General features: G+C 49.6%; 1 protein-coding gene across 1 annotated transcript in view; it reads left to right on the top strand.

Annotated features, from left to right (window-relative positions):
* Positions 1-10,821: 10,821 nt before the first annotated feature.
* The window catches only part of B3GAT1 (beta-1,3-glucuronyltransferase 1), a 37,039-nt gene continuing 26,037 nt past the window's right edge, over positions 10,822-21,823 (top strand). The window contains exon 1 of the mRNA XM_075116115.1: positions 10,822-10,949. The gene's annotated coding sequence lies outside the window, so the exon portion shown is untranslated. The remainder of the gene's footprint in view (positions 10,950-21,823) is intronic.

Raw genomic sequence — 21,823 nt, forward strand, 5'->3', positions numbered from 1 at the left:
GCAGGCCCACTTCATAAAGCCTTGCATCCATCCAGCTTACTATGAAATAATAATCATACCATTTAGAGTCTGAAACCCATCAGTATCGCCCGGGGGTAGACGCGCCCTTGAAAGGGGAAGTTAAGAGTGTTTGTTCTGAGCAAGAAGGCGGCAGAGAGGATGGAGCTGAATGCAGGCGACAGCTCCTGAGCATGATGCTTTCTGACGGGCAGTGCTTGCTCCCTCCATCAGCCGGTACCTGCGGGAATCCGCGAGGCTTCCCACCTGAGGCCATGGTGTAAGGGTGAGCGAAGGTTTGGCTACACGGGCACCACTGCGAACCTGGGCACAAGCTGGCTTTTGTGTGCAACTTTGTGGGTACGTCCAGAGCTTGGTGTCAGGATATGGACTGAGGAGCAGCCTTCCCAGGAGTGGCTGTGGGCAGAAGCCCTCCTCCATTAATCCAGATGTGTTTGCAGTAGTTTCCCTAGTGGGAATGGCACTGTACATCATACAGATTAGAAACGATTGTCTTCACAGGGCCGTTTCCCAGTGGAGCGCTGCACTTGCTCATTTCATTGCAAGGGAAAAATGTTATTCCTGTCCTGTCTGTTTGTGTCTCAGCTGCTGGTGGAGCATATTTGCACGTATCAGAACTAATCAGGGCAATATTTCATTTACCTGAACGGACGTGAGCTGCTGAATTGTTGCAAGCAATGAAGAGATAGCATGGTGCCTTGGTGCTTCAGCTTGCGGGCCCGAAGTAAAGCATCCTGAGCAACCAAGCCTCTGAGCCCTGCCGTTTTGATTCTTTGTCTTATGCTGCCATTGAACAGCTGCATTTTTTGGAACGGAGATGGGGGGAGAAATGGGTCAGCATCAAACACAGCATTACACTGGGTATTTGCAGACCCAAGTTTATTTAGTTCTAGGGACACTTTGGGCCAATCTGAAAAAGTCCTCTGTGCAAGGGGAGCCCTGTGGCCCAAGGAAGGGCCCAGATCCCGTTCCTGTCTCTGCTGTCACGCCTGTGTGAGAGAAGCATTGCAGCAGCTGTGCAAAAGGGCTTTGAGATTCAGCAACAAAGTGGTTATTTAGAAGTGAGATGTTTGTTGTTTTTGTAATAGTGTGTTCCTTTGAAATGACGGGCTCAGATCCCCGGCAGGGGATGCTGCTGGACGCGAACGCCACGCACAGCCCGCACGTCCACAGACACCATGGACATCAATGCTCTGTGTGCTGGAGACAACCCAACTCGCAAAGCTCGGATTCCTGCAGGAAGGACGCACGTATTCTTGTCTGTGCTTGAGTCCAAATCCTGTTCCTTTTCCTGCCTGTACGTATGTCATCGGTGTACGCCGTGAATAAGATTGCTCTAAGTCTGCGTGTTCCTGCAAACGCTGCAGTCCTTTAGGTTTCAGACAGGGCTTGAGCTGATTTCTTCCTGAAAGCACTTGGGCAGTCCCTCACCCAGAGTGCGGTCTGTTCACAGGTGGAGAAGACTTTAGCTTGCTTTTGGCAGGTCTGCCTTAGGAGATTTGTCTCTCTCTTTCTAGATGGGAACAAGTAGCTGGGAGACAAGGGAGGAAAGGAGCACGAATAATGCGTCAATGTTAAATTTGTGTTTATGAAAAAGCTTTTTGATAGGTCGGTAGCCATTTAAACAGCACCGTTAATAAAATACAGTCTCTCAGAAAAGCCAGTTCAATTCTGTGTCATACATGGATTTGCAGTATCTGAGATGGATGAGATATCTCTTCTGCTTTCACGAGAAACGATTTATTTACACAGTAAGTCTGTCAGACCTGCAGGAACACTGCCAAACCTGGCGGGTCTGCAGAATAAGCTTCTGTTTGGTTTATATTTCTAGCTTCTTCCTTCAGCCAAAGTGGCCCTGCTTGAGCCACAAGCTTTGTTCTGAGAAGTATTAGATGGTCAAAAGACGGGCCCTGCTCTCACCTGCCAGCTAGTCCTGACTGACGCCGCATGTGTTTGGCAGTGTGCTGTGCGGGATGGCTTGGAGCAGAAAAGAGTACTGCAGAGGTGTTGTTGCGTGAATCTCCACAGAGAATAAAAGCCTGATTTCTCCCTTTAGCTGGGAATTACTTTGGGGAGTGACTCACTCTGCTGTCCGGGTAGCTAATGCTGCCTGCAGGATTATCCTGGCTGCTGCAGCTTGGGCTCCCCATTCGCATTGTTCCAGTTACTCAAGTGAGTGACGCTTGGCCTTATTTAAAATTTGTAATTGTAGTTACTTTTTCTTCTCTGCTTTCTAAGCTAATGAGGTGATCAAAGAGAGGGGCAGGAGGATCCACAGGGAGAAGTCAGAGATCTTTCATGGCATTGCCAGAATGCCAGAGCTCAACCTGGTCTAGCTTGTGGCATCATTTTTTTAAAAGGATAGATCAAACACCATGAGCTTTGCATCTACTGTCTGCAGGAGATTAATGTTTCTGTTCCACTGGAGCCTATGGCTCAGAAATAATGACCTGGTGAGAGGCACACCAAAATAGTGCATGGTAAGGTCATGATAACAATTACAGGAGAGTAATAAAAGCAATTAAGTATTCACAGCAGCTTATTCCTTTGTAAGGGTAGAGATATCCCATTTTAGAGAGGAGCAGAGGTCATGCTATAGAAAGATGATGAGCATATTTGATGTGGCAGGTGATGGATTCCCTGATGTGAGCAGGGTGAGTGTCCTTTTTGTCTGTGTTCAGGGTGGTGCAAGAGCAGAAGTCAGCACAGATTATGAAGAAGCCTTCCCTTACACCTGCTCTGAAGGCTGTGAGGCAAGAAGCTACAGGACCTCCTTGTGCTGTGGAGGGGAAGCGAGCATCTGTGCCAAGTCCCCACGGTGGTACCAGTCCTCTAGGGAGAGAGAGCAGCAGCAGCATGCTGGAGCTTTCAGCATCCTTAGTGCGAAGATGCACGTCCTCGGTGGCTTCAACATCTAATTCTGCCGCTGCAATGCCTCTCCATTCCTGGGCTGAACCTAGTTGGTTGGGAACATTCCTAACACCAGAGGCTTTATCTGCTGTGCTGCAGGCTTGTTCCCTCATTGCTGCCAAAGGGGTTGTAGCCTGCATTCTCTACTATGCAAAGGTAACCTTTTGCTGCCAAAGTGATGGTGTAAGTGAGATTTAAGGCCTGTGTGTGTGTGCAAAACCCTGCAGGATTTGAAATGGAAGTAGAAACAGTCATTCTCAATCTGTTTTTTTGTACGATTCACAAGGGGACCTGTGGGCTTTGAAAAGAAAACACATATCCCATGCCAATATATAAATGTTGCAACGCTTACTGGTGCATTAACAGCGTTTTCAGTGCAGGGCTGATACCAAAGCATTGGGTGAGTGTGTATGCATATCCCATCAGCTTTATCAATGGCAATGTTGTTGCTGTTGAAATGGGTGATGAAGCAGGCTCAGCGTTAAGTGCCTTGCACATTCAGAGTCAGCGGCAGGGCTGGAAATAGGACCCTGGTGCCTTGGCTCTCAATCCTCTGCTAATCACAGCACCAGAGGTGAAATGAAGTCCTTCTCCAATCTTCTGCTGCTAGTGCCCAGTGCTGGGAGGCACTTCTGCTCCCTCTTGGAGCGGCTGGAGCAGGGACCTGGGTGGATGGCTGTCAGTGCTCTCTGGGGCTGGAGAAATCCCTCGTGCTGCTCATCTAGGATGCTGTGGGGATGCCGCTGCTCTTGCTGAGTCGGAGGGACGGCAGACCCTGCTACTAATCCCAGGCTGCTCTTCTGTAGTTCCCTGATTCTATCAGAAAGCTTCACTCCCTTTTTGTTGTTGTTAGTGGTGGGTTTTTTGTTTAGCAGCAATTTCGCCTTTGTTGCCAAAGCTGCAAGTAGGGCTGGGCCGAGCGAGGAAGAGTAATTAAAGTTTCCTCAGACAAAGGCATTTGGTGACGAGATGCAGTGTTGCTGAATCCACAAGGGGCACAATTAACTGATAAGAGTAAACTAATTGTTATTCATATTAAATTAGGGCACAGGTGATTTGGAAAATCTATAGACACTCCCATATGCTTTGCGATTTTGCATTGCAGGTTATGGTTTTATAAGGCCCTTCTGGGATTTGGATTATAGAGGCAAAGTATGGAGCTGTATCTAAGCCGAACATACTCTTTCCTGATTAACTACATGATAAAAACATAAATGTGCACATCAGAGGATTTATCACTGTGTTTGAATACTAATTTTTATTTTCCAGGCATGAACACAACAGTTCTTTACAGATCCAAGTGGTTCTGTTTAGTAGCAGCTGGATAAACCCAGACAAGGTGACGTGATTCCCATGTTGTCAAGTAATAGTACTGAGATGGAGGTTAATAGCAGGGAACGGGCATATGGCAGGGACATGATTGCCACAGGAGAGGTAGGAGATGCTGAGATATTTGCTGCTGGTTCTTTTGTGCGATGCTGTCAAGGCCTGTGAATATTTGTAGGCAAGGGGCAGCAGGGCCAAGCTCACCATGGCAGGGTGAGGTGAGGCAGCAAAGAGGTGCAGTCTGCCTGCACACTGCACGGGAATGGCCGGCTGCCGGAGCTTCTGGAGCAGTTCTGCGTCAGGGTCTGTCGGTTTAAAAGAGCTCTGAAATGAATATTTATAAACAGGACATGAAAAAAGAGTCTAAATTGCTTGTGTGATCTTGGGACATGTGAGATATTATGATTATTTATGCGCTTCTATGTCTCGCTTTATCTGTTCATTGTGTTGCGATCCCAGAGGGTCACAAGCTGCTCTTGAAGGAGCTTCTCTCTCTCAGTAAGACCCAAAGCTGCCTGGCAATGCAGTGGTAGAAAATGTGGGGGCATCAGAGCAGGAAACGGGGTAATGCATGTGTCAATAGCACAGCTAAAGTATTAAGGCAAAGAGAAATGCAGGCCTTTAGCTTGGACTTGCTGGTAAGTCTTCTGAGCCCTACGAACAAAAAGGGCCTGTGACTTCTGTCACCTGGAAGTCCCCATTCGGGGCTGTCTCACTGAACACTCTGAGAGACCCAGCAGTAATTCCAGCCGTGTGTGTGTGATCTTGCTTCCTGTCCTCTCTTCTGGTCTCAGGCTGTGGCACCCAGAGCAAAGACAAGAGTTTCTGACCTGTACGATGGGTGCGCGGAGGGTTGGGTGGAGCTTAATTACAAAGCAATGTGGAGAGAGCTGGATCGCTGTTTATGTTTGTTTGCTAAGAGGGTGCTTCCCAATAAATTAAAATCCCTCAGAGAACAGTTTGGATGTATGTGATTTAGCACCGTCTGGGTTGCGCTAGTCTCTGAGCAATCTCTGCCTTGGATTCTGGCCAAGATAACGATCGGAGAAAGGCTCTAGCTGGACAAGGAGTCCAGGGTTTATTGAATTACCCCTGCCAACTCTGAGCAATGTGCTAAACTATTTCCTTTTATATGTTCCCCTGAGTTAGGTTTACCTACGATGGTTCTTTAGCCCATGAAAAGTTTCTTCCAAGATGTTAAGAAGCACCACTGTCCCAGGGGAGCTCTGTGCAAGATGTGGCTCTGCTTTCCTGGGCTCTGAACTGATGCAGGCTCTGTCTCTCTCAGCAGTGCAGAGAAGAGGGGCCTTACGTTAGGCTGAGGTATCTTTACTGGAGGAAATCCCAGTGGTAAAATGCTAGGTTTAACTTGTTTGCTGACTTGAAGGGGAGAGCACCACCTGCTGATACATCACCACGGCTTTTCTTTTGGTGTCCCCAACGCTTGCTCTGACCCACTCCTAAATGCACTTTGCATATATCTGTGAAGCATCCTGAGGGCATGCAAAATCCACACGGTGGGGTGTATAAATGCCCTCTATACAGGTTCAGAGCCTTGATGGGGTGAAACAGCTCCCAACAGGCAGTGCTACCAGGGAAGAGAGTATCTCCCTGTTTTGGCTTCAAGGAAAAGGTGGGCCATATTCAGGGAGTGGTTTTCTTCCAAAGGTCCTTTTGGACATTCATTGTATCAGGTGGACCAGTGTCCTGCCTGTCTTCCAAAGCCTGTTGTTGATGTCCAGCTCCTCGTGTCTGAGGCACTGCCCAGCGGGGAAGGGCTGAGTGATCAGTCTGTGCCTGTCTGCTGCCCATGCGAAGGCTGCTCCCAGAAGTTGAGCTGGGTGATGAGGAAGCATCTCTGGTAGCTTGTGTAGGTGAAGCCCATGAGATAGATTTTTTGAGTGGAACATAAGGAAATTTTGGATGGGATGACAGCTTTTATTGTTGCTTGCTGTACCTTTACTAAAAGAAAAAGAAACCTTGGCTTCGGAGTAGATTTGTCATAGAATTAGCCGCCAGTTTCCCCCCCACTGAAGCCCAACACACTAAAAGCCTGGTAATTGCTCTCTGTAGCACAGCAACAAGGGCAATAGCAGCATGCGCTGGAAACGGTCTGTGCAAATAGCAGAATGTGTTGCTCTACTCCATAAGAAGCTTATGCTCTGCTTGAAAACCTGTTGACGTCTGTTTGGCCCTTGGAGAATAATAACTGGCCTAGCGGGTGCTTGCTGGAGGATCTTTTTGCCCAGTATGCACATGTCAGCCAAAGCAGGAGCAAGGATCTGTTCTAGAGAGTGCTTAAAGGGAGCACCATAAACAGGTTGAGGGGATTTGCATGGAGACTTAACACGACTGATTAGTTTGATTTGTGGTTATAAGCAGCTACTGCTCAGCCCTCCTGTGGGAAGAGGGCAATTGTCTAAGGTTGGCAAAGGGGCCAAACTTTGAGGGTCTTTTTTCCTCCATGGCCCCTACCAGAGCCTAAGGTCCCTCTCATCTGCATGACAAGGTAAGTGGGACTATCAAATGAGGTTCTCCCTTCCTAATGTCAGGGTTGGCTCTGAAGAGCTCAGGCATGTCCTTTCAAAAACTGGCCCATCTCTTTCCTTGTCTGTTTCTGTAGATAGTCGTATATCAGGTCTGGCACCACAAGGTGGTAATAATCTGGCGCCCAGCCTGCATGCTGAGGAAACTCCCAGAAAGCCTGAGGTGAGCTAGTTCCCATGTTGAGCCTTCCTGCGGCCTGAGAACAAGGCAGTGCTGCTGGAGGGAGTGAAGCTGTGATAGGGGTAGCAGAGGACACTGCCAGCCAGGTTAGATGGGGAAACGTGGACCGCATCAGCCCTTGGGTTGCTTCAGCCAGTACACTGCTCCCTCCCAGCAGCCCAGCGCTGTGCTTGTGCGTGCACCGCTGAAACGTACCCTGCTCGTTGCTGAATATTTGCCCTCGTGCTTTTCCTTTTGCCCTGCGCTGCCTCAGCTAATGAGGTTATTGTTTAGCTGGAGAGAGACATCCGCTCGTGTTTGTGCCTGGCTGCAGCGCGGTTCCAAACAGAGATCCTCCTGACAGTGCCAGATGGCGAGCGGCAAGCGTGGGGAAGAGGGGGAACGGGAGCTGCAGCTCTGCCCCCTCTTGGGAAAAAAGCCTGGTGGGAGCGTGTCTGCCCCAGCTCTGCTGCTGCCTGGCTTTGGAGTCTGGAAGGGGGAGACAGAGCAGGCCTCCGGACGGCTGGGGCAGGCAGAGTGTGGCAGGCTGTGAGCATCTAGTTTAGGTTTTCTTGTCCTGTAGTAATAAACCTTACATGAACCTCGCCAGAAGCACGGCATTAACATTTAAAAAATGACATTTAAGTTATTGGATATATGCTACGTTCTCCAGAAGAATATCTATGCGTGCATGCACGTGCACACTTGGGGCTTTGTTTTCCTTTTATAGTGGATTGTTGTGTGTATGTATTTTACTCGGGGTGTTTTGTGCTATAATAAGAAGGGGGAGGGAGCGGGAAAATACTGCTCTGTTTATAGACACTGCTGTCAACAGCGATGCTGCGTGTTTCAGACTCACATCCTCTGTGAAGCACTCTGGATTACAGGCAAAAAACACCCTTCCCCCCTTTATCCCGAGATCCTTCGGCAGGATTGCCTGAGCCTCTCCTCCCATACCCCTCTCGCTGGCAGGCTTGCCCTCTCCTGGAGTTTGGCTCTCGTGAATGTGGCACACTCCATACCCAGCATGCAAACGAGTCAACATGCTAAGGTTCAAAGGGACAACCTTGGAAAATGTCAGAGCAGCATCTCTGCACCATGGTTCTGCTGCTCTGATCACAAAAAGGAGCTCTGAGTGAGCCAGGCTGTAATTTTCAGCTGGGGAGGGCAGGGGAGGGATGCACAAATGCCTCTTGGAATGTGTCTATGTCCCTCCTGAGCTTCTTTGACGCTTTTCTCAGTGCCTTTCACCTTTGTGAGTCTTTGGAGACACTGATGCAGGGCTGAGCCTGAAACATTACTGCTCACCCATAATTTTTATAAATCCCAGGTGTAGCACGTGTCCTTTCCCTCCTCCCTGAGTTTTTATGTGTTTGGGTTTTGTGGCAGGAGCATTTTTATGCCTCCTCTCTCTTGTTTTCCCCTCTTTCACCCAGCCTTGAAATAGTCAATGAATGTGCCCTTTCTTATCTCTTGATACAGGCCTCAAGGGGCAGTTTCTTCCTATCCATCTCCTGAATGCCATAACAGCAGGTAGCCTGGGACATGCTGGAAAAGCGCTGGGTCTGAATCCGCCCTTTTGATATAAGTGGACATTATGCATTTTTAATAGACATAGAGTTCAGTGAAACCCTTAGTACTAGCTGAATTGGCACAAAATTCCTCGGCAAGTAGACTTTGGAGCTGATCTCTCCCTAGGTACCTTGCAGAAAATTAGACCAAGGACAAAAAAAGGCCATGTTCCTTTGATTGCAAGAACTGCCTTGTTTTGCAGAGGAGGTGCCTGAGCAGAAGCTAGCCCGTCTGTGCCGTCCCCTTAGTTCTGCATGAAGGATTCTGGATTAGCAGTCCTTGTTCATCCACAGAGTAGGTGCAGTGTGAGGGGAGAGGCTGTTATAAAGCACCTTCCTGCAAGCATCACCCTCCGTGGATAGTGCTTCAGCACTGGCCTGAGGCACCATCTCCCTGGTTTGTCCGGGGCAGGCCTTGCCAGTCTCAGCAAAGCTCACTTCCACATGGGGCAGTGGCCTGGGGCCATGTGTGGAGTCCTCCCGCTTGATTCACATAAGGGGGCCTGTGATGGTGCAGTTAGGATGCGTCACTGTGTCTCGATGCTTCTAGTTTGTGGGTAATGCTCTGACTTCCAAGCTACCTAGCAGATATCTCTGCTCCCAGGTACCCCTCGAGATCCACAAGTTAAAAGTGGGGTCTGAATACTATAGGTTCAAACTGAAAAGCCTGGTGAAGACAGTGGGAGTCACTGGTGGAGACGACTGAGGTTGATCCATGATATGGACCTCAGCTTTCTCAGTACTGAAGCTTTTCACAGTAACTGGAAGGTTGTCGTTTTTTCTTTGCTGTTCCTTTTTTCGGTAAAGCCTAAGTAAATCTCCCTATACCTCCAGGTTACCATGGCACTGTAACCTTACCGGATCTGGAAGAGAGGGAGTAACGAGGGAGTAGCTGTAGCTGTGGATCTGTACATGTCCACTGCGGAACATGTAGCCAAGAAGAGATTGTGGTATATGGAGGGGGTTGATCTGGTTGGTAGCAGTGGCAGGACAGGTAAAATGTAACTCGCCCCCAACCTTAGGACTGACTTTTGGCTCCTGTTAAACTGTCCAGCTGTGAGCAAGCATGTCATTCAGAGACATACATACAGTAGTGTTCAGCCATCTCGGAGAAATCTGCTGCTAGGCATGAGTCAGCCCTGCCTGGGTTAACTATTAAAGGGCAGTATCCGGAGATAAGGTCTATACTCTGCTCCCCAGCCCCTTCAAGTCCTATCTGCCCACTGGGCTTGGTGCAATTGTCCCCAGATTAGGGGAAGCTCTAGTCACATCCAAAATCTCCTTTCCATGGGATAGCATGTTCCTGCTGTCCCTTGCCCGGGGCCGGGGCCCTTGGTCAGCTGCCGGGGTGGATGTGGGGGTGCCTTGCTGTTTGGGTAGGGATGGCTGAATGGGGCCATGGAAAGACATGGTGCTAGATAGAAGGGGAGTTGCATGAGATCTAATGAGTGTTACTCACTGCCTGTAAAGCCCAAGTGGACTCAGCTGGGGAGCCATCAGTCGGGGCATGGAGGAGTGGAGGGTGCTTCTGCTAAAGTGCACACGCAGAAAGTGGAGCAGAGCGCAGCCTGCCTTCCTGAGAGGCTGGAGGAGAACCTTGCTTCCCACCTAGCATATGGTCACTGCTTTCTCTCAGAGGATTGCTGAGCATCCTCGCCAGCAAGACCCTTCCCTCATGCCCAGCCCTTCCTAGTCTCACACTTTCCATTTGCCTGCTGAGCTGGGAGACCATCTCCCCTAGCCTGTGGCTGCAAACTCAGTGGGTGATGCCGTGGAGTGAGGAGAGCAGGAACCAATTCCTTAAGGGGCCATCTCAGAGCCTTCCTTGGCTTTTCCTCCCGTCGCAGGAAGAGGTGCCCCTGCCTAAGTGGAATAAATTGGTACAGACCATTAGCAGCGCAGGTCCTCCTCTGGTGGGGGGGAGGGAAGGGGCTGTCGGCGCTGCTCTGGATACAAAGCAGCCAGCCACGCTCTGGCTCCTTCCTCCCACACCCCGTTGGCCTCCTCCTCCTCCTCCCTGTTTGCACGCTCCCTCCCTCTTTCACTCTCTTTCTTTCCCTTAACGCCACGCTGCAGAAAGGCAGACCTGGGGAACCGGAGGTTCACGGAGGCAGTGGAGGAGGAAGGAGCTCTCCAATGCTGTTTCTTTGCAAGTGAAACAGGGAGGCAGAGAGGCAATGAAGGAGTGTCTTGGTTGCTGCCTGGATTAAGAAAGACTACATTTAAAAAAAAAAATCTGGACCCAACAAACGAGGAAAAAGGGAGGAGAGAAGGAGGAGGAGGTTGCTGGGGGGAGCCCACTCCAGTGGGTGAACAGCCGCTTTGTATCGTGCCTCTGTTCCCAGGGATTAAAGCATGAATGGGAGCAGTTTCCCAGCCACGATGGAGAGAGAAGGCGGTTCAGGCTATGGGAATAAGGTAACTCTTGCCTCTTGCAGGCATTGCATGGCTGAGCTGAGCAGGACAGAGATCCTTTATGCACAGGGCTGGGGGTGTGTGTGTACGTATGTATGCAGCAGGCAGGGAGCGGGAGGAAGCAGGAACGACTCAAAGCGGTTTTCTCTACCCCTCCTGGTGTATTTAAAGAATGCAGAATGGGTCCCAGGGGCTGCAGTGCTGGAGATCACTTTGCACACCCTCTCATTTCAGGCTGGGTGCCTGAGGACACCAAGCTGCTTTGCCTGGGGCAGGCTGGCTGCGTTATGGGGAAATATGCCCGTGTCTTGCCTCCAGGAGCACTGTGCTCCCAGCCTTGCCCTCCCGGACCTGCACCTGCTCTGGGGCTCCCCTCGTGGGCTTGCGTGCTGCTCTCGGGGAAGCTGCATGGGGACTACAATGGCCCCACACCCTTCCAGCCCACCAGTGTGTCCCTGCGGAAGGACTGGAGGGAGGTGAGAGATGACTGAGAGTTGCTTTTCTCTTCCCTTGGTCATCCTTTGCCTTTTCTTTGCAACAGAAAGGGATGGGATTTAGGAGGAGGGGGAACTGAAATCCCTTTCATTCGTGCCAGCAGTGGTGAGAGCCAACTTTGAGGCTGCTTAAAGGAAAAGCTTTCTGAGTGCTGTCTTTTGGAGGAATAGGAGATGGCTGAGCAATGCTTTGCCATCTGAGGAGTGATCTCTGTCATGTTATGGTGTGGGAGTGGGTGGGGATGAAAAATAGTGATTATGGGGGAGAAAGTCCATGGTGATCAATGAAGCTGCCCACAAATGATGCTTTCCTTTTCCCTTCTGGGCCACTCTCTGCCTCAGTTCCTGGGTTTCTGACTCTGAGAGTCCTAATTTCTCTCAGTCAGACCAGAAAGCACAACTTCAAGTAGATTTGGGAGGTGGCTTAACCCAGATGTTTGTGAAATGACTGAAGAGAACCTGGTGTTTAGAGCTGTGGAGACCATATCCAGTTTAATGCCAGCAAGCAGAGGTCTTGGCTGGGAGTCCCTCACTGTCTTTGGCAGGATCTTGCTGCTGCAATATCCATTTGTGCTGTGCTGTCCATTGGACACCCTGTCCTTCCCTCGCCTTCGGGGGCTTCTTGATGGGTCTTGGCATGGGGTTAGGAAGCATTTGCTTTGGCTACTTATATAATGACGTGTCACAGAAGTCCCCACTTACATGCACACAGTGCAGAAAGTCATTAGCCCCAGTGTGCTGTCAATTGTCAGAAGAGCTTGTATACACATCTGAGGAGCTTATGGTCCCACGTTATGGACTGGAAGAGACCATGCAGTCTGTTGCATAGGTCTGTATGAACTTGTCTAAATTGTTAGTGTCCCTGAACATCTTCAGAAAGGTGTCACCAACTGGTGTAAATGAGTAAGGCTGGGTGTGTTTGTGCCTGCACATAAATATGGAAGAAGGGCTGTGTCAATGTACACAGGACCTTCAAGCCATTCTTTTGTTTCACGAGTAATCCTTGCTCATATAAGGAAATTCTCCTAACTCACCAAAGATGCATCTTGCTTGCCTCCTTCATCTAATTAGTCCTCCTCTGTACATAGATCTCCAGTGAGAATGAATTGACCAAGATTTGGCTAGAAGGTTACAGTGGTTGGGATTGCTTGGCTTACCTGACAGAGTTGGGATTGAAAAGGTGTGGGAAAATGGAGGTACTTGGGAAAAGAGGGTAAAGCATCCTCTTTCAGTATGTAGCACCCACCTCTGTTTTCTGTGTCAGCTTCAAAGCATTGAGGGATAATATGGAAGATGTTCTGGTGAAGTAATTGAGTAATTAGACAGGGAAAAAGAAGGATATTTCTTCTAGGAGAGTTAATTCTGTTATAGGGGCCAAGAGCTTTGGAAATGGCCAAAGCCAGCAGGACAGTGGATGCTACTAGAATGGGAAGGTAGCTGACCAATGATTTTTTTTTTCTTGGTTTAATATGTATGGGCGTATGAAAGACAGAGGAAGAAAAATTAAATCTGTGACGTTGGCTCTAAGCACTTTCCCATTTCACGCAGCTGAGTTATAAATCCCTCCCTGCACCCCTCGTAGGCATTCCTAGTGAAACGCTGTCAGCTTCTCCGGCGGAGCACTGTGAACTTGGAGTCATGAGCAACGCGGTAACAGCTTTAATGAGCTGGCTCCCCCCGAGACAGCCTGACCTGAGGGAGGTGCAGAAGAGGGGACCCAAGGCTCACATCAGTTCGATTGTCTAGGGCAGCAAAGCAAGAGGGCATCCGTAAAGGTCTCCCTCCACATGCATGTGTTGCCAAGGAGGACAGGGAGAGAGCTTTCCCACTTGTTAGTTGGCATCCCAAAGTTTCCTGACCCATCGAGGCAGCTCCTAGTGGACAGTGACAGCAAAGGGGGGATAGTGACCCGAACCTAGGAAGGGGCTGTCACCTTGTATGGGTCACAGGCCTGACACAGTGCCACTGGGGTCAACGATTCTGTTCCCCTGTGGCTTTGTCCTCATCAGGGCACTGCCTCACAGAGCTCCAGCCAACTACGGCGATGCCTGGGTTTGCTCTCTTTCCTCCCTTCGCTTGCAGCGTTGTTCTGCATCTTTCTGGTTTTCGCTCTGCAATTGTGCCCCTTCTGAGGCAAGAAGAGCAGCGAGTGCCTCCAGCGTGCAGGGCCTTGTTGTTTTTTAGCATGTTCACAAACGCTGCATCTTTTGGGTAAGTAATTGCTGTAGCTGGGAGATCTGGCCTAAGCTGACCAAGAAATCTTCCAGTAACAAAGTGTGAGCACACGCTCTCCCTTTGTGCAAAGCTGGCTGCTCAATGTCAAAATAATGCTTTCTGAAAGGAAAACAGTGCATCTGCCCTTTTTAATCTTTTCCAGCACCCTCATGTTGCAACAGCAGAAGCCTTGGGAAATGAAAAGAACTGTCTTTTAAGGGACACTAGGGCAAATGTTGCAATTCATTTTTTAGTGTTTCTTGGAGACTTGCCTTTTGCAATGCTTTTGCTGTCTCTTGCCCTTGTTCTGTTTCTACTAGCTCAAAAAAAAAGTTGTGCAAAAGCAGTTTTTTCTTCTTCAAACAAAACCCAGTGAGCAGATTTGAATCCATAGGAAGAGAGGGTATGGTCCTTTCATGCATCACTGTGCATTTTGTGTTGCAGGGATGAACAGTGCCAGAGGCTGCCTGGCTTCCAGGGCTGCTTTTCATATGGGCTTGCCAGCAAGATCTGATTTCTGGGGACACAGCAGGCATTGGTCAGCATCTTTCTCTGTGGGTGATGACCTCTGTGGCTTTCTCACCCTCTACTTTTTCTGCAGCCCTTCATTGCACGCAGTAGCCTTGACAGGTTAGGTGGCTATAGCTGTAAGTCTTGTCTGGGGATATGGCTGGAGGTGCATTTGGTGTGGCTTCAACCCACGCGAAGGCAAAGCATCTTCCTGAAACAATGTCATTGGGAGGTCCCTCTGCAGTGTCTTATTCATGGGTCCTTGCTCTCTGTAACGTGTTGTCTTTTACACTTTGCTTGTGGAGATCCCGAATCACTTACCTACCAGTGTTTTGCTTCTCTGGTGGCAAGAGAAGTGATCTTTAAGCGCAAGGTCTGAAGAGTGAGAATAGATTCTCCCTTTTTCTCCTGAGAGCCCCAGCTGTTTGTGTTTGGGTTGGCAAGTTGACATCAGGGCTGGATTCACCTTCAGAAGCTAATAAGGGCTTTGCTGAGTGGAGACCACAGGGTGTGGCCCATAATTAATCTTCATATACTGATCTAGACACATGGACCACCCCCAAGTGCTCTAAGCAATACAGCGTATTAGTCACTATTGAATATATCCTCCTACATTTTTTAATGGGAACTCCACTCCTCCAGGGAACTGAGGCACTGAGAGACTAAGGAAATAACTGAGAACAATTCATTCTGCTAGGGGGCAGATCCCAGTCTTTTGCAGCATTAATGGCTTTTTCCTACAGGTTTAGCCAGTTTAGTCGTCCTCCTGTTCTTGACCCTCTCTGTCTGTGGATATGTTAGTTGTACCAAATGGCACTTTGTTCACAGGCTCATAAAATGACTCCTGCAGGGCTGTTACCTTATGGGAACCAGTACTGTGCCTGGAGCACACTTGTGCAGGCAGCTTTGCACACCTGTGTTTTCCATCCTGGCCTGTGTATAGGTGTGTGTGTTCTCCTCCTTGCACACCAGTATGCAGATGCACACATACTCTGTGTTTCTGTCTGAGAAATGCCCTGTCCTGCCCAAGTATCACAGAGCCTTTAAGCAATTTGCCACCTGCAGTGGTACCTCAGAAATCCCTCCAGCTATCCTATCCATATGAGCCATGGGGAACACAATGTGATATGCCTGGCAGTGACAGCAGAATAAATAGGAAATGCTCAAGATCCCCCTCCTGCCTGGGTCTGAGCTGTTTTTCTAAAGACAGGACAAGAGCTAAGCTTCTATACAAGGCTTCCTGTGCTTCTTGTGCTGTTCTTTAAGAGCAAGTGATGTATTAGCTCTCAAAGGGCGTGTTAATGTGTTGGTCACTGCTGGCCCAGCTCCAGCCTATATGCTGCCCTGGAACGCTATTTATTGTTAGTTACTGAGAGGTGGTTTGATAGTCCAGAGTCCTTGGTGATGTGAACATCTAGTCTCTGCACTGGAACATAGCATGTGAGTAAACAGGATGGACAGAGAAAATACTGCATGCTTGGTTTTGATGGAAGGATAGCCAAATGGTGGCAAGGAAAGGGGGTCGGCCTGTGGTCATGTAGGGAATCCCCTGGTAAAGATATGGGAACCCAGAGAAGAAATTCTAGCAGTTACAGTGGGACAATCTTCAGAAAGGCATTTAAAAAACCCATCTCTGAAACCTCCAGGGAGGGGATTTACATCTTTACATCATGATTGAGAACTCTCTCTGTTCAGCTCCGGGCTATTGCAAAGACATGCATACACTGCAGAGCCCACAGGAGAGAGATGTCCGCTGATCCCCGAGTTCCTTCCACAGTGTCTGCTGGAGACTGCTTATCCTCTCTGAAATAACAACAGCTGGTGCCCCGCTAATGCAGCATCGAAAGTAGAGTTCAGACTCTCCTTCCATTCCTGCCTTGTGCACTGTAGACCAGTGGGCTGGGTTGTCAGAAAAATTTGCTCTTATGCACTGGCTGCCATCTGGGAACCCTGTCAAAGCCCGGTGGATAGGGAATTGAAAGCTGTAGCTCGGAAAATGAAGTCTGCTTACCCCCCAGAAAGGCGGGAAATCTTTTGCTTAAGTGTACTGAAGATGCGGATGTCAGCTCGTGTAGGTTCAGCTGTATGGTAAAGAGAAACGGGCATTTCCAGGGTGCAGCTCATCTCATCTGAAGGCATTCTTCTAAAATAGGCCAAGTGAATTCTCCCTGTTAATTGCAAAAAGAACATAGACGGCGAGCTCTGCTGTGGGGATCTACACCTGCGGCACTGCAGGAAGCGGGGTGGTGTCTCCCACCTTAGGCCCCTGCAGATGGGCACTGCGAGGCCAGTGCAGCTCTCACCTGAGCTTTTGTAAGTGGGAATTCATCGGGAGCCGGATGTCCACAAATGCAGCTGCGGCACAAAGATCTCCTCCTGGCCGGCTGCAAGGTCTCACTCCTCCAGCCTCACGAACGCCACGTATTATCTTGTGTGGGTGGCAGAGCCCCCGTTTCTCCAGTGCCGCAGCTCGCTGTGCTTATGGGGGCCAGCTTCACTTTCTGACAGGGGAAAGGAGCATGGGATTTGTCTCTGCTGCCTTGCTGGATGTCATTCTTGAATTCCCTAGCAGTTTCTTCCTCAGATTCGGCATCTGAAAGACAAAAGAAGGCTAATCCAGAATAAATACCTCGACTCTGCCTCACCTTCCATTCAGCTGGAAAGAGACCAGACGCAAAAGGGTGGATGCTGAGGCTCTGCTCTGGATTTCATGAATGGATGAATGTAGAGATGCAAGTGGGGATTTTGAGGGGATTTGGAAGCCTGCTCCAGGATTTGTCTGGCATGCAAAGCATTTATAATACTTCCAGCATTATCATAACATAATGCTAGCGCGATTTGGGGCCCACTCCAGCTCTCAGTGAATAAAAAGCATAACTCCTATCACCATCGGTAGGAGAGGGATCCCACTTTGGGTAAGTTGTAGTTTTGCATAGCCCATACTCTTCTCTTGTCCTGGTGGCACAAAGCGAGGGGTAAGATGGTTTTGTGTGCTGCCGTGAATGAGTGGGTCTGGTTGCATCTGTGCGTGGGTGCTGAGCAAGCTGCACGAGTAACGCCGCCTCGGAGCAGCGCACCGTGGCCTCTTGCAGAGAAGCGCAGTGTGACAGTGGAGTGGGTGCCTGGGTTACCTCCCCCTGGGCTTCTCTATAAATACCACCTTGGTGCTGAAGCGTTCTGGCTAAACTCCTGAGATTTCATCCTTTGTTTTTCCATCTGTTTAGCAGCTTCTAAAGCTAAAGAAGAAATGTGTACCATGGCATTTCTCTTAACAGAGGTGGCTCTGTGAGGGACAGGACTATACTTACTGGAGGCTGCATGGGAAAGTCCTTGGGGGAGTTCAGCTTCTCAGGGAATGAGCAAAAGCCAGCAAGTGCTGGCAAGTGACCTTGCTCTGGCCACACGGGACCAGACTAGATGACCTACTATTATTATTCCATCTGAATCTCATAGACTGCGACATGGAGCATAAACCTGGAGCTGTGCTGAGAAACCAAAGGCCCTGCAGTGCTTCTGGCTCGAGAATCCAAGTGAGATTTTTTTCCAGCTTCAGCTCATGTCTTCCCTATCCAAACCCAAAAACTTAGTGCCACCCTCGTACCGATGCAACGGTCCTGTGGCAGGAATTAGTACTGTGGGAACCACTGTCCCAAGGCCTTCAGCGCATCCCTGCACAGGAGAAGTACACCAGAGTGCAGTACCATTTTCGGGTGCTCCAGTGCAGGATTTTGAGCCTTTTTTTCTGTCTGCACTGACGTGCTCTGCTCATTTTTTAGACTCTCTGTGGATGCTCACAGTGCAACAAGAGGTGCACAGAGCTTGCATGTTTCCTCCTACCTCCTCCTCTCTGTGCCTGCCCAGCCAGCCAGCCTTGCCTGTCATCAGCAGAGTAGCAGCATTTCTGGAAGGTTTTTCTGTATGTGTAGATCAGGGGCGATGCTGAAAGACATCCATACTGTTTCATTGTGTGTAGGAGCCATCGTCCAGCCCAGGGCAGGTATTACACTGTCCTGAGCAGCCCGGCACTACCACAGTCAGATTCAGACTCATTGGAAGGGGAGCATAACTTTGCTATTTTGGGCGACCCCCTGCATGCCTGCTGTAGCTAGATGCCTCCCTGGTATGTGAATAACTGCAGGGGCCTGTGACAATGTACTAGGTAAGTCACTGTCCTCCTGCGGTCATCACGACACTTCCCACGCCCTCCTTACCCTGCCATCCCTCCGTCCCTGTGAGGAACTGTAACTGCAAGCCCAAGGGAAAGGTTAGAGTTTGTGGAGTGTACAGGAGGTGAGCGGTATTGTGCTGTAGCCATTAACGAGGTACATTAACCAGATGATGAGGGAGCGGCCTGATGGGGTTGTTAACTCCTGTCCCTCACCGTAACAAAGCTGTAAAACCCTCCGGAGGGATCAAAGTGAAAGCAGCACTGCACTCTTCTCGGTTGAGTCCAGGCTGAGAAAAGGGCAGCTTTGCAGGAGGAATTTTGTTAGAGCCTGGGTGCGGTACCTGGAACCTATTTTGGCTCATGAATAAGTTGATATTTCTTCTGAATAATAGATGCACATGATGGTTGCTGAGAGGCAGATCTGTGAGTGGGCTGGGTCTCTGAAGGAGCTGAGTGAGACATACGGAGTGAGCTGCAGTCCTGTTCTGAACTGGGAGCTGCTGGATGCTGGAAGCCTGGCAGGACTGTGCAGGGATGGCGCTTGGATGGTAAACCTGCATGGCTGAGGCAGAGAGGGTACCTGTTTGGTCTTTCTGGGTCTCCTACAGTCAGTATATACCGGTGTCCAGCTCAGGCTCCGGGGTTGAGGAAGATAAATATTTGTAATGATACCATTTATCTGCCTCCATGAGGGGCTTGGTGTGAATGTGTGAATGGGAGGAGAACGGTGCTGTGTGTGTTAACTCCTAGCACAGTTTATGGGGGGGGTCAGCAACCCGTGACATGTGTCTGCCAGGGCAAGTAGGCAGGTTTGGGACAGAACAAAGCAAGGCTGGACTCTGAGAGCTGTGGCTTTTATTTTGGGAGGCATCGGCTGTGCTCAAATGAGCAGGATGCTTTAAGATGCTGCCTCACGCAGTGGTACTGGGAGGCAGCCTCTTGCTTCCTTGAGAGACAGCATTCACCTGACTTTCTAGTGGCACGTTTTGCTTCTAATTTGGGAGAGAGAAGTATAATCTGGCACAAGCCTGCCACCCTTGAAAGGCTGCCAGCCAGTTTATGGCACTCTGTCTGCGTGCTCATCTCACCAGCCTTGGTGAGATACAGGCATATTCTATCCTTCCCATCCTCAGCTCTTGCGGTAGCTGCAGGGATGCAGTGCCCTGGGAGAGGCTGACTTTGGCTGTGTGATGTGGGGTTGCATGGACATTCAAAGGTTTATTCAGATGGACTGTGATCCACTTGGATGAACGGCAGCTGGTTGCGGAGATTAGAGCTAGAGAAGTCACTACTAATCAATAATTCTTCCAGTGTCTTTTTTATAATAGTGGCACATCCACGAGGCGTGACTCTAACATATTAATTTTCAGAGAGTGTGCAGCTCCTGGAATGACCTTCTGCGAGAGTTTGGGAGTATATGTCTCTGTTTGACAGTTAGATGAGCATCATTTCTGGCATGACTTTTACCAGGAAAGAATTGCAAGTGCTAAAATTGGGAGCATTGAAAAGGTTGGGTGGAATCTGAGTGGTAAGGGTGGGGGCCAGGAAAACTCTACCTGCGCGGGAAGCCGCTGGCGTGCGCGTGAGGGGTCTGTACAGCAGTAGTCTCTCTGGGCAGTGGGAAGGATGCTGATAGATTTGCATGTGCTAGCTTGGCCTGAGCAGTGAGATTCAGGCGTGGCAGGAGATTGTTAAAAGAGCCTGTGAAGCAACGTGATGAGTTCAACTCATTCTGGGGTGGCTCAGTTTGAAGTCACATCTACCTCAGACAGAGTTACTCTAAGTTATTAGTTACTTTAGCTCTGAAATCCTCCAAGTGCAAGCAGCCTGTGTTCAGCCAAGAGTATTGAGAAGGGGGCCTGGCAGGCATAACTGTGAATAAAATTACTCTGAGATGAATCCCTTGGCAGCAAGGTGGAGCTGTCTGGATCCCGGAGGTGTAGATACTATCTCTGCCTCGAGCCTGGCAGACTAGCCTCAGGAAGAAGGAAAAATGGCAATAAAAGGTGGCTTTCTATAAATAAAGCCCAAAGGACAGTAGGAGGGGGAGCTGCCAATTTCTGCCCTTCGTGGAGGAGTGGCTGTCCGTGGCATTGTGAGGATTCCGGGGCTATTGTCACTGTAATCATGTGGAGAGGTGCTGGGGTCAGGAAAACATCGCACGCTGTAACCCTATTGCTGCTGAATACTTTTGGGGTTTTGCAGTAGCGGGACATGTGTGTGGATGGGGTGCTTTGATCTGCGGAGCAAGGGAACCTAAGCTGTCTCCCTGCCACTGCCCCGCCCCGGCTTTGGGAAATTTGGCAGCTGTGAAGCCCCTGGTGGCAAAGGTTTTGTTACAAGCCTCTGAAGCTGTCATCCCATACATACACCTCCTTTCTTCCTCCAATTTATCTTTTAATAATGCTGCCAGCGTTATTCCTCACTGCTGTCTCGTGCGCTCTGTGGTCTGCCTGGCAGTCCTTTTTGTCTCACCCAGGCATCTCGCACCATAATGTTCTAATGGGAAGAGCCTCTGGCTGCTGAAGTTAATAACTTAACCAACAGCCTGAGTCATTCTTGTTACAGAGCAAATTGTGAACTACGCAGCAATCCAGGGCTGAGACCCCACTCTGTGGGGGGAAAGGGGCTGTAGGGTAGGCGAGTGTTCTCATTCAGATTGGGAACAGCACATGCACTCTCCCCGCTGCTAACGCTACGGTGCACTTCCAGCTTGTAAATCTCGGGGTGCTTCCCAAGCAGTGTTACACCAGATAGATGTGGGAATATGGATGATCGGGGAGTTCAGGGAAGCCTGTTCAAAAGGCAGCCAGCGGAGGAGGGAGAATGAAATGAGGTCTTCACTCTGCACTGAGAAAACCAACACATTCAGAGTGACTGAAAGAGGAAGTTCTTCTCTTTTTTGTCAACATGGCAGTGATTCGGAGGAGCAAGTGTGCCGCGTCCCCCGTTTTCATAGCCTGCGTTCTGCATTTGTCAGGAAGCCCCAGTCCCTCGAGCTGCAAAACGGCTTTCGGGCCACGTGTGGCACTGAGCCCTTCTGCGTCCAGGCAGCACTGATTTCTCCCTCTCTGTCTCAACCATCGTTACTGCTCTGGCTGATTATCAGCTGAGTCAAAGAGTTTAGTAACTCTTGTTTTTAAAGATTCGTCATCTGTAGGAATGACATTTGAAAAACTGACACTTCCAATCAAATGACAAGGGCTGCTCTTGTGCTTGAATATTTGTTTAAATAAAAAAAGGTAAAATGAACCTGACTAATTAAGTGTTGTACCTTGAGATACAGCCTAGGAAAGTACAGAGTTGGTCGTAGTCACCTGAGGCTGCCATCGCGTGGGTTGGGCAGGCCTGGAGGGAGCATGATGGGTCTGTGCTGTAGCTCTGTCGATAATCCTCTGACGCTGTTCCCGCCTTGGGCGAGGGACGGCCTGCCTCTCTGTCCCCGCCATGCAAGGTTGGCGACAGTTGTAATAATAACGATGTAATTTGCC

This window comes from Phalacrocorax aristotelis, chromosome 22 (assembly GCF_949628215.1).
Source record: "Phalacrocorax aristotelis chromosome 22, bGulAri2.1, whole genome shotgun sequence".
In the NCBI taxonomy this organism is placed as follows: domain Eukaryota; kingdom Metazoa; phylum Chordata; class Aves; order Suliformes; family Phalacrocoracidae; genus Phalacrocorax; species Phalacrocorax aristotelis.